This window comes from Cynoglossus semilaevis, chromosome Z (assembly GCF_000523025.1).
Source record: "Cynoglossus semilaevis isolate Cse_v1.0 chromosome Z, Cse_v1.0, whole genome shotgun sequence".
In the NCBI taxonomy this organism is placed as follows: domain Eukaryota; kingdom Metazoa; phylum Chordata; class Actinopteri; order Pleuronectiformes; family Cynoglossidae; genus Cynoglossus; species Cynoglossus semilaevis.
In genome coordinates this window covers 1,679,806-1,693,055 of record NC_024328.1, presented here as the reverse complement: position 1 = coordinate 1,693,055, position 13,250 = coordinate 1,679,806, and the positions used below count along the sequence as shown (strand labels likewise).

General features: G+C 40.0%; 1 protein-coding gene across 3 annotated transcripts in view; it reads right to left on the bottom strand.

Moving 5' to 3' along the window:
- The window catches only part of tet3 (tet methylcytosine dioxygenase 3), a 34,227-nt gene extending 29,650 nt beyond the window's left edge, over positions 1 to 4,577 (bottom strand). For 2 of the 3 annotated variants that reach the window (XM_017043177.2, XM_008335733.3), the window contains exons 1-2: positions 2,886 to 4,577; positions 2,222 to 2,271 (exon numbers count right to left, since the gene is read on the bottom strand). The gene's annotated coding sequence lies outside the window, so the exon portion shown is untranslated. The remainder of the gene's footprint in view (positions 1 to 2,221; positions 2,272 to 2,885) is intronic. The other variant, XM_008335735.3, reaches the window with a different exon arrangement.
- Positions 4,578 to 13,250: the final 8,673 nt, after the last annotated feature.

Sequence of the window (13,250 nt, the reverse complement as noted above, 5' to 3'; positions counted from 1 at the left end):
AGCGTTTAACCCTTTGAGCGAAAGCCTGGGGATTCCATGCATGGCTAAACATATGATTAGCAATCATTCCATCTGTTGTTACGCACTCGATGCTCTGAGCGTTCTTTACTCGAAGCTCCCACTCTTTTCCACCAGCGTGCTCTTAGAATGTTTAAAAGAGGAAATCCTGTGTAAGGGAGTGGAACAAAAGAAGTTCAGACTGTCTGACTTGTGGCTTGTTGTGGTAACCTCTAAACCTGGTTCTGTTTCCTGAACAGCAGAGCGCGCTCCCAGACAAACACAGATCAGTAAAACTAAAGCAAATCTTTTCAAAGTTGTTCCCGGATTTACTCATTTTTATCAAAACAAAAATTCACAGTGATTCCAAATTTCCAGCATCCATAAATGACAGGAGCCACGGGTTGCTAGAACTTGGTGTAGTTTAAGTTTCGTCTCAATGTTTTTCTTGATGACAGCCCTTTTATCATCATTTCTCCAAAGACATGCAGAGAAGAACAAAATGGAACCTTCAACAGAATGTTAGGTAGCCATCAGTGTAGAACCTAAAAAGGGATTACTTGGCCTTTGGTTTTTGGAACATATCTATCGTTGAGGTTTAAGCACAATCCCATTTCTCATTTCACCACTGCCTCTACCTATTTACAACTATGTGACAATTTGAAATTGTGGGTTTGAGGCCTTAAGGGGGACAGAGCATTTAAGTGGACACAGTTTGTCACACAGTTTCTGTGTGACAGCATTACTCTCCACTGTTGCAAAGGACTGTAAACTGTAAACCCCATATAGAAAACCATTTAAAAACACTTCCTCATATTGTCTTTTATCATCCCTTCACCCTTTAAATGGGTTCTGACGTGACTTCAGGGTTAAAACTGTATGTGATGATGAAGGCGATCGTGACATTATCTTCAGAAACCGTATTATCAAAGTTACCAAAATATTGAATGTTGTCCAAACAGATTATCTTTCCAATTTAGCACATACTTTCCAGTCTTTTTTTGCAACAATAGATTGGACCTGTGTAGCAGCAGTGGTGTCTTATGTGCACTCATGACATTTAACCCCTTCCTAGTAAACAGAATGGGTGTACAAACCACACATCACTGATAAGAGATGCTCTAGTTATTCTAGGCATGGTCAGGGATTACAGCAGATTAGGGAGTGTGTTGGCTAGTGTGATCAGCCCACAACTAAATCCATTCATGGCACTCATCGTGTGATGACTGACCTATACTTCCATTCACTACAAATGTACAGGCTGAGATAGGTGGTTTAAATTACCCTGCTACATTCTTTGAGCTACTTGAAGAGTCAGCGTCAAGGATTCAAACATTGGAGAAGTTCATAGTGTAAGTCTTAAGTTTTTTTTTTATCTCTCTTTCTTTCTTTTGTTCTCTCTTTTTTCCACTTGTAGACAACATCTCACAAGTCGTGTGATGGTACAACCTCAGAATGATTTCTTTTTGAATCCTCATTGCTCTCTCTTCATCCCCATATAAACACACAAGTGTGCCACAACTCGGCAAATTATGGAACAGCAGCCCTGTGCGGCCACAGGTTACTACGACCCGCGATCAGAGACATACGCATGCGTGACCCAGTAACTTTTACTCTCTTTACCTCATGTGACTCCAGAACCTTGGAGAAGAAGGACGTCCCTCCCACCCCCCCTTGGCTCATGAGCCAACGCATTAGTTTCCTCCTCCTACTACTACCTCTCCTCCTTCTCCTCCTCCTCCCACTTCTCCTGGTCTCTGGTATCTACACATGCTTGGCTCAAGCACCAATCAGTGGGCAGCGTGGGACACTTTAAACTCAGGAGGCTGCTCCTTCATCGCTAAGGTGCTCAGCTCAAATGCCACGGCCTACAGATTACATTTGAAAAGGTAATTTAATGGAGCGACTTTGCAACAAGGTCGGCTCAAATTCAGATGGTGTATATTTACAGGTAGTAATGCAATTTTATTCAACCTTGCAATATTATCAGGGATTATATAACAACTTCTTATCTTCGCAGTAAAGCTGTTTATAGCTATGTGAACTTTAACAGTCAACATTTATTCCCTTTAATTAAATACAATATCACCACATTTAAAAGTTTTTGGCTTTTTTCCACCAACAGCTTGATTATCAGACCATAACAGACAGGTCACACGCACAAACACCCACACACAACAAGAACAACAACAAGGTAAAACCCAAATGAAAGGCCCCATCTTACCTCAGCTGCCAGTTAAATGTTTCGCAACTGTTGTCTTCGATATATGCCACCTTTAAAGCCATTTACCAACAAGAAAGAAAAGAAGCGAGGGAGAGACACAGGGAGGGAGAGAGAAAGATGGGAGGAGTGAATAATAATCAATACAATAATGCGACAAGGGCCTGATCCAAGAACACTCATCATTAACAGCCATTAGGTAAAACCACATACATGACAGTCTATATATGCTACCTTCCTACCATTACTGTCAATGTCATACTGCAGCTGTGCACACATACCACCAGCAGGAGAGAACAGGACACAATTTCATTTATAGAATTATGTAATGTCTGACCTACCACCTGGTTCTCACTCTATAATAAATGCCTTAAAAAAGCCGGTGTAGGACAGTATTGCTCAAGGGCAGTCTCATAAAAACATGCACAGGTGTCTTTGAAGCTAAGAGTATGAAGTAAAATATGACAATAGCTGTGATGACAGTAAAACAATAATTTCTTACTGTTCACACAGCAAACCCTTCCTTCAGCTCCCACTACACATTTAATCTGTCTACTGATTATTTCTCAAGCCATTTTGTTGAGCTCCACGCCAACCATATACCCCCCCCCAACAATCACCCTCCCACTCATCAATCCTAAAATAGTCTCGAGTGATGAATATTTACCCTCCAAGCCTCTGTGCTGCCTCGATCTGTGATTCTCCGTCCGCTGACCAAATCCCCATCAGAAGACTACGACCCCCTCCACTTCCTGTCTTCACCTGTTTCTTGTCCTTGTCTTACTGTTTATTCTCCTCTCTCCTCCTCCTCAGTCTCACTTTCTATCGTTTGTGTTCCAGCAGCCCATTCAGGAAGCCATCTTGTGTTTTTAATCTGGTTTTACATGAGCCCTCGTACACACGTTCTCTCTCTCTCTCTCTCTCCCTCTTGCTCTACCCCCACCCTCTCTCTCTCTCTCACTCTTTCTTTCTCTATTGCTAGTATGCCAATGGGTTCACCGCACACAGACATACACATATACACAACATGGTTTTTCTACCCTGTGATCACTATCACTCCTTCCTCCCACTCATATTTTTTTCTCTTATCCTTCTGCATACATGATGTCCCTTCCCCCAGCTGTCTCTTTAAACACATACAGTCATGTACAAATACACACACACATATACACACAAAAACACGCACACAGAGGTCGCTGTGGGGAGACGTCACGCTGGAGATAGCACACAAAGGCAGTGTGTCCACCAATCAGAGGCCAGGCTAGGCTCTGCTGCTAGGGTGAAACTGAAGGAGAGCCGTGGAGGGCGGCGACAGAGGGAGAGCAGCAAAAAAAGACACACACAGAGAGAGAGAGAGAGAGAGAGAGAAATACTAAAGAAAACAAAGCTTAAATCGGAAAAGGCAAAGACATGGAGTTTCTTTGAGTGTGTGTGCAGACTCATTAACGAGGTAAAAGAGGACACTAAAAGAGACACAAATGAAGGTTGACAGAAGGTGTATGTGTGTCTGTGCAAGCGTGCGTACACCGGCACATGTGTGTAAAGAGGGGGATGGGATTCTCTCTATGCCTGTCAATTATCTCCTCGAACTCCCCTTTCCTAAACAATGCCTCTGGTATGTGGTATTGCTGAGCACCATCTGTGTTAGGGCTGCCTGCAATAACTGGACTGGACTGCACAGCGTGCACACACACGCACACACACACACAATGCACACACCCATTTTAACAAGCCCCCCTTCTGACAAGTGAACTGCACAATTACACAGCAGAGCCCAACATGCTGACTCAAGACCTGAAGATGACAGAAATCCAGCAGTGTGACACTGCCAAAAAAGTATTCTCAAAAAGTAACAGTTTAAATAGAGTTTCCCAAAAAAGCTTGATGCAAGGCCAACGGAAAAAGGCGCCGTCGGCTTATCTTCCCTTTTTCCCTTCGCACATAGTCTGTGCAACACTAACATTCCTAGCATAATATTTTGATATCCTTGTGGATAATGTTGACATTCCTGGCGTGAAACATCACTTCCAGCCCTTTAAACCCCTCATCAGCGCACATTTTCACACCAGACTGCGGATCATGACAACAAGAGTCAAGTGGGAGCGGTTCTGCCCAAATCAGTAACCGAGTATCTCTCCAAAGGTGCATGTCTTGCTTTGATTTGAATGACGCCCTCCTAAAAAATTCCGCTTAAACCAAACATCTAATTAGTACGAACGGGTAAAGCAAAAACGGTTTGTTGGTACGGCAGAGTAAAAATGCTGATAGCAACTATAGCCCTCCGTAAGACGAAAAAATATCTGCGAAACTTCACGCAGCCTGGCGAATACACAGCAGGTCGGAGCGAAAAACAGACTCAGGCAGAGACAGGCAGAGAGAGAGAGGGGAAACGAAAAGAGAGAGAGCGAGAGAGAGAGATAATGTGTGGTGTAGGGAGGTGAGGCAGCCGCACAGTGACACAGCAGTTCTGGTGTCTGTCTGACGCTCTGGTGTGGCATGGGAAATCCCCTCTGCTGACGTCAGACAGGCCACGTGTGTGTGTTTGTGTGTGTAGCAGAGGCATGTTTGTGTTGAGCTGGACAGCGTGAGTGGAGTGGCTGCTTGGTTTCAGTGAACATCGTCAGTACAGGTGCAGTACGCAACGCAGTCGTCGTAGAAGTAGAGGCAGTATTTAGTTTGCTACATCAGTCAGCGACACAGCGTCTTTAGCCATGCACGCCTTATGATGCAAGAAATGTGCCACCGTGTCTCGGTACTAGCTGCCAAGAAAACAGATGATATGACTAGCATTGCAAGAATATGGTGTGCAAATAAAAGGCCTCTAACCCACAATGCTGTCAGACTTTCACAGCCTTTGAGCAACGCTAGGCAATTACTGGCAGAACATAATGACACACATACACCGATACATACTACATTTCATCCACGCACATCCCATCTGCTGCTGTTTTCCACTCTGATTTACTAAGAGATCAGACAGTACCTGGAAGTGCTCATCTTCACGGTCCAACCATTGGAGAGAGGCAAATGAGAGGGAGAGAGGATCATTTATGCCATTGTAAGAGCATGTTGTAAAACTTTACATTTAGCTTCAGTAGAAGGAACAGAGGGTGATGATTGAATTGCATTACTTTAGACTGCAGGCCTTTTTGTCACTAATTTACTTTTTATCTATCATGTTAAAGTTGTTCCGACCTGGATGCAAAAGCTCAAATGTATAAATGACCTCAGTCACTAGACAGTTTTGATGTATTTTTGCTGTTAAGCTTGTTTAGGAAACATCTGTTCAAGAATCCACTACAGCAGTGTGCTGGCCTAAATATATATGCATGTGTTAGTTAGAGCAAATTGATTTAAGGCTTTGCAGCATGACTGAACCTGCATTATTTTTATTTTCTGCAAATCTGCAAATGTTTTGAGACACGGCTAACACAGGCTTAACTGAAGATACTGCAAACCAATCAGCAAAAGTTGTAAATAAATAATCAAGAAGAAAGAGCAAAAAGGATTTGAAATTTAGAAACAATATAGAGTATTTCTATTATCCCGCAGCAACAACAAACACCACAGTAACCACAGGGAAAGATCTTTCAAATACCATGCAGAAAACAGACTAAAGTGGGGTTTTTTTATTTAGATATTTGTTTGTTTTTGTAAAAAGATGTTTGTTTTCTGTAAACTAAACCTCTTTGTAGAAACATCAGAACTGACAGCACAGAGCAGGCCTGAGAAATGCTGATGCAACCATGAGTTCCTGTTTGTAGCTAAACACATTTTGTAGCTTTGGTGTCAGACTTTAGCCTTGTGCTCTTTAAAGCGCGACATGTCTTTGCACACAAGGGCATATCTGCAGCTCTCACTTTGAGCAGGTGGGATGCAGAGGGTAAGTGCACTTTGATTAAATAAATGGTAATGGTAAATGCAGCCAAAGGACCAGAACAACTTTATTTTACAGCACCATCAATGGCTAGGTGGACATGGTCAGATCTGAAGCAATACTGGCTAAAATGCAGCCCAAAACCATTACAGTGCCTTCTCCATACCTCAGTTGCTCCTTATTATCTTGCTTTTAACTGACACACTTACTGCATTTTCATTGATTTTCAATTGGACTTACAACTTTAACTTAATGCTGAGTCCATGCCATGAAAACCATTTTCTGTTTTATTTATCTGTTCACATTTTTTCCATTTCTATCACCTAAAACAGCACATTTGCAGTTAAGTTGTAGCAACCCACACAATGTTTGATCAATAGGCTGATCAGGAAGTCAAGGCAGTTATGTGCCCTTTGTGGACATGACATGTGACTCCTGAGAGTGGTGAAGCTCTGGACTTTTTCCAAATGTCAAGGAACTATATGTATTATCTTCCTTGGACATTTACAGCTGTGGAAATGCAGGCAAACACTATGAGCTAGTGTTAGCCTGACTGTTACAGCTCGGTGGCCCAAAGTAAGAATGTTCACAAGAGGTGGTTTTTCTGCTTCTCCTCCTTCAGTGTGCACACCACTCCTGCTTTTTTCTGTCCTTTACCACCCATCCCCCGTTTAACACTGACACAACTACAAAAATCACACATGCACGCACTTTCGTTAACGCACAAGTGCACACTTTAAAAGCATGCTTCTGCCTTCCACACACCCACACACAGAGAAAATAGCCTAAGGTTAACCCCCGCCTCTCACTGGTAGCCTTAGGGGTCAGAGCTTAAGACAGAGGCAACTGTAGAAATTCTCCACTGCTGCTGTTCGGTAGCCAACCAACAAAACACACACACACACTCAGACTCACTGGTTCAAGCCATAGATATAGAAAGACGATAATGCTCTCTGGTCACAATGTAAAGCTCAGCGATAAGAGAAAAAGTGCTTCAGTGCTTTTTGTTAGTTTCTCTCCCAAAACTGTCATCACTTAACAATTTCCTGATGATCTAATCATCTAAAAACAAAAACAAAAGTGAACTCACATGGAACATAGTGTAAATTTGTTTAACTCTAAAGTACCTAAGAGGACAAAGAGGAAAAAAATATAAGATACATTATACAGTAGTTACATCTGTACAGTCTCAAAGTTACCACCGGCCCTCCAACGGGAACTGTACTGCTGATGTGACCCCTGGCCTACAGGGCTTCCGGAGTAAAAAAATATAATAGTGAACTTGGAAAACAAATCCATGCAGGCACGTTAAATTTTGATACATGGACATTTAACCATACTCTCTCTCTCTCCACTGGAACATTCACCTGTAAGTAACGACTTTTACTAATATTGGACAGGTAAAATAGATCCATACCTCACGCTCCTCATACTCATTCCGTTTCCTCTTCAGCTCGTCACACTTGCGCATCTTGCAGATCTGTTTTCCCGTCCTCCGGTTCTGACAGTTGGTGCAGGAGCCACAGTTCTGTTTTCGGAGGCAGGGAGGACATTTGCGGCATTTCGATCTCCGTTTCTTCTGGAGATCAGTGCTTGAGTCTAAAGGGCAATTCAAATCAGGGAGAGAGTAGAGGCCCGCCTGTTGGTGTTCACTCTCGATGTATTTGCTCAGAGGAGACGTGGTCTCTAAGGACTTCCTGTGAAGATGGACAGACTGAACCTCCTCTGGGTCCATTGGGAATTCATAAATGTCCTCAAGGGGTTGACCAGACATACCCCTTGGTTTAAACATAATGACTGACACTGCCGTTTATTGTCTATATCTCTGGAAATCACAATATTGTGATTATTTGAAAAAATAAAAAGTTTGAAAAATGTAGTAATAAAGGTATTATTTATATGCAACCAAGAATGTTTGTCTGTATTCAAGTCTTAGAGCATATTAACAGGTAGTCAAACTGTCTTGGATTTGTCTGTTTATATTCTAAACTTCCTTAAGGAGGCCTCAGTCTCTCTAACCGTCTAGACCGTGGCCATAAAAATCTGCTTTCTATTTGTCCTGTCCTCTAGTCTGAGCCCTGCAGGAACAACTTAATGGTTCCTCTGGTATCCTGGTCATTCAGGTGGATCTGGAGATTCCAAGTGGAAAAGTCAAAATTGGAGTCCATCTCTGACAGATACCCAGAGGGATGGTTGTTGTTCCAGGTCTGGATGGAATAAGCATAGGTTGAGGGACAATTGTATTGTCTACCTTGTAGGGGAACAGCCTGGAAAAGGGGAAGAGGAATAGAAAAAACACTTTTTAATTTGGAAACACGTGATTTTATAACCACACACACTTTTTTTCATTTACAGTTTAACAACTTTATTAAATCTGTAAAAAATAGATATAAATAACATTTGTTTAATTTAAGACAGATTTATGCTTTACACAGTGACATTTTGAGGCCTGTCATTAAAACAATACTTTGTCAGAATTTCACCCATCTTTTGCTTCGACTGTTGACTTTTAGTTAGTAAGTTAGTTAGCTGTCCTATAGCTATGCTTACTTTTGCTTAATATGCCATTTTAAACATATCTTAAATTTCTAGAATAAAGTCACAGGTTTACAACGTAACATTAGGTCCACAATAACCTAATGGCTCATCAGCATCACATCACAATCTTCTGGTTTGTTTCTAGTCTTTTTACATTTACACTAATATTAGGGTATTATCCCTTACAATTAGGAACTTATTCTTATAAACTTATAACTTTGTTCCTATAAACATATAACTTTTTTCTTGAAACATTACAACTTTTTTTCTCATAAAGATCTTTTTTCACGTAAACATATAACTTTATTCTTGAATTCTAGTAAAAAAAATGTATCCCCAATGTGGCCCTACCATTCTGTCATGTTGTTTTGTTTCCTACAATGATGTTCAGTCTGTTTTCCTCGATTGTTGTCTGAATACTGTCTGCTCTCCAAACACAGCTGTCAGTGCTGTGCGGCCAGTTGGCTCAAAGCCACACGACACACGCAGCAGTTCGAGAGGATACTGTGCTTAATGCCAGTCCTGGCAAGAGCAGTGTGTTCGAGTATGTGGTTGTTTGTGTATGTGTGTGTGTCTGTGTGTTGATGCGAGGAACAGTCCTCTTTGTCTTGTGCTCACAGGTTGCAGTCAACCGTCAATGATGAGGATTGTATTAAAACCAGACCCAGTGTTTCTCATGTACGTGCTGCTAAGACATTAACACCATGCAAAGGAAGGAAGGCAGCAGCAACAATGCAGGTTAATCAACCCAGTGGATTTGCACATAGCAAGAGTTTAAACTTTGAATGGAACGAACCACCATCAACATTGTTATTTTTCTCATAATACAGTTGTTGCCATTAACATCTATGGATAAAAAAAACTGTCCATCTTCCCACAACTATCATTGTTGTTACCTTTATTAGTACTGTTAAATCTGGCACTGTTTTACTGGTATTCTTGCATCTACTGATGAGGCTCCTAATCCTGCTGGGACAACTGCCATTTTTGTCTTTTTAGTTACAGTAGTATTGCTGTTATTGCATCTACTTTTTCTTAGTTTATTGTTGTTGGAACTGTTCTTTTCTTTGTTCTTTCTTTAGTTATTTTATTTATTTTTCAATTAATGAATTAATTAATCTACTGTTGTTCTTGCTAGTACTATTTTCATGAGTAATACTGTACTAGGTATTGTGCAGTTGATCCAATTAGTGCTAATTGGTCATAATTGGTAGTCCCGTGCTTGCTTTTATTATTGTTGTTTTTTCACTTATTTTATGTAGTTATTGCCGTTTTTGTATGCTATTATGCTCTCTGCAAATTATACTGTTTATCATCCATCTGCTGCCACTGTTGGTACTGTTCTGCTCCCCTCTACCACTGATGTCGTGACTGTTGATATGCGTGGTACTACTGTATCTGTTAGTACTTGTGTTACTGTCGGTGCTGTGGCTCCTGTTTGTCATTAATGTAGTCACCGCTGTGACTGTTGTCACCTCTCTGACTGCTGTTACTGTTGACCCGCTGTGCTTCCACGTGACCCCAGTCCTTAACTCAGTAGTAGAGGGTCGTGCTATCAGATAAGGCGCTAACAGACATCAGCAGATTTACACTGGGATAATGGCGCTCATCAGCTGCGTATACACAAACTCTGAGCTGCGACACTGATGCACTAATTGACCCCGATGACAAATGTGTCACTTTAACCTGTTGGTGTCATTAAAATCAACATCTATAATGCACATGTACAACAATAATAATAATTTTTAAAAACTGGGTGAAAATATCCCCCATATTGATAGTTCAATCGGTAAAGTCTAGAATGTTCCATCTACGACCTTGCAACGTTACAGCGATACACCTGTATACTATTTAATTATCGTGCTTATATATAATATAATCACACAGAGGGTTTTTTTTTATCTTATTTGCAGGATGCATGTGTTTTTACCAAGGAATAAGTTGTTGATATTTTTGATGCGGAGTTATACTTCATGTCCAAATACTTTATGCATCCATACATGCACAGACAAAACACATAATCAAATATTTAAATATAATAAACATAAAAATAAAAAAACACGCAACTTACCAGTGCGATGCCTTGACTCGATATTCTTCTTCCTTCCCCGCGACGAGATTTCAGCCAATTACTTGCCAAAACGTGCAAAAAAAAATATTAACAGTACTAAACAAAAATATATGTAAAGTGGCTGAACTATAAATGCAATGAAAAGTCGTTTATAAACAGTTGTTCTACTTCACACTTTTCCAAATGCAAACTTTAGGATTAGCAAAAAGTTTTTTTGTCTTTTGGTCAAATGACATAACTAGACTGAGACCTGTGGGAGAGAGAGGGAGAGAGAGAAAGTGAGGGAGATAGAGAGACCTTGTGAAAGGGTTAAAGTCATTAGTAAATTATGGAGTGGATTCCTAAGAGCCGGAGTCAAGGGACGAGCGAGATCAAGTCGTAACCACCTTGAGCAGGGTTAAACTGACCCACCATGATGTAGCCACTTGGAGGGGATAAAAAGAAGAAGCAGCTTTTGGCTTAATCCCTGCACATTAGGATCTATATAACGGATTAGAAACCAATCTAGGAAAAGCAAAAGAAACAAGATGACAAAATGATAAATGTTGTGTTGTTGATTTGACTTATAAACTGGGCCGTGGTGTCAGAATTTAGTTTTATACTGATTTGTGAAGTGACTGTTTTGAATATGTTTATGTGCATTCCTAATACTTAATACCTAATACCAGGAAGTACATCTAGTTATATAGACATGATTCCTTTGTTTATCATGTGTCACAGTATTAAACCCCCAAAACAACCAGTAAATCCAAGTTACATAACACATTAAACCTTTATTTAGTGTTTTGTTTCTGTTTTTCTACATTTTAAACACTCACCAGAGGATATTAAACAAACACACCAAAAATATACCATATACACAAAGTGCAGACCTTCAACGTTATGTCTGGGTTGTGAGTTACACTCCACTATTGTACAAAGATGAATATGTTTGTTTTAAAATAGTAACGCAACCTTTATTGTGCGCCTACTGAACAATTTGGACAGGACTGACTGGATCAGTGTGCGTCTCATATGAAGACTGGAGAATTTCCAGGTTCAATCAAAAAGTTATTTTGGAAAACAAGATATTGAAATGCATCTTATACAATTCTTGTGAATGTACCACCAACATGGGTCCATGAGATAGAAATGCCATACATCCATGAGCAGCCTAATTATAATTCTGCATTGTGTGCATGCTCCGTGTACAGTACAAAACATACTTCCAGAACAGACACAGGAACAGCTGGGTATGTGATCAGAGAATAAAAGAAATAAGAGATGGACGGAGGCTTTAAAAAAAAAAAGTTAGACCTCAAAATTCATTGAGTTTTTCATTTGATGCAGATGAGAATTTCTTGGTTTTATCTCCTATCTTTAACAAACAACAAACCAAAGCAAACCATTATTTACTAATGCATTTTAGGGCATATTAAGGTAAAATATTGCACAATACTGCCTTCCTGTGGTCAGGAGTCTCACTTGCGTTAACTTATTTTGCAGATACTGCCTGTAACTGAGGGTATCAGGGAAAAAATCTGCTCAATTGCATAGTTTACATTTTCTCACAACAAAATTCAGGAATGTAAAACATTGTCCAGAGTCTATTGGTTTTTAAAGAAAGTGTTAAATAAGTAAGGACTTCCATTAGTTAGTTAACAAGTATCTGGTGTGGTCCAATTAGACTTGTATACAGGTGACCTCCAACACAGATATCCTATTCTGTTAGAGGAAATATATGGAGAAAACATACTGCCATTCATGCAAATAAAAAACAAGCAAACAATTTAAAAAAGGCCCCCCCTTTAAACTCGTTTTTTTGGTTGGTTCATGATTTGGTTCAGGGACCAGAACTGTGCCCGTGTGTAAAGGAGCTTCCAGGAATGATAGCATATTTTCTACAGGTTTGGTCACTCAAAGGTATTATAATTAGGGCTGTCAAAATAAACACATTTATCACATTTTTGAAGATTATTTTGGTTAAAAAATTTGATCCACTTAAATGCATCAGCAGAATGAAGCAAACTGTATAGTATAATTTCAATAATTTTACTGTTGCTTCACACATTTTGCTCTAATACACAGTTAATTCACATGCTATTATTCGTAAAACAGTACAGGAGTTTACAATACCATCCAGTAGAGGCTTCAACTTCTGGTCAGACATGAGTTTAGGAATGTAGATTTATCTCAATTAGTCCTGATTAAATATTATAAATTACAATCATGATTAATCAGGATCAATCAACAGCTATCATAAGATGAGTCTGATTACAATTTTTAATTGGTTGACAGCCATAATTATAAATGGAGAAAAATTAAATATACTATAGTACAAGCAGTGCAGGATTACAGCTTCATCCAGTTTGTTGAGTAAAAGATCACACCATTGCAACAAAAAGAAAAATGTACACACCAAACAGAAACAGAACAGATTTTTTTAAAAACCAGCAGTTCACTTCTATTACAAAGTGTTTAGAATTCACTTGTCCAGCTATGAGGATACAGTAGCAGCATCACACAGAAAACAAAGACTTACTCTACCAATCAGCAGCACTCTTGAC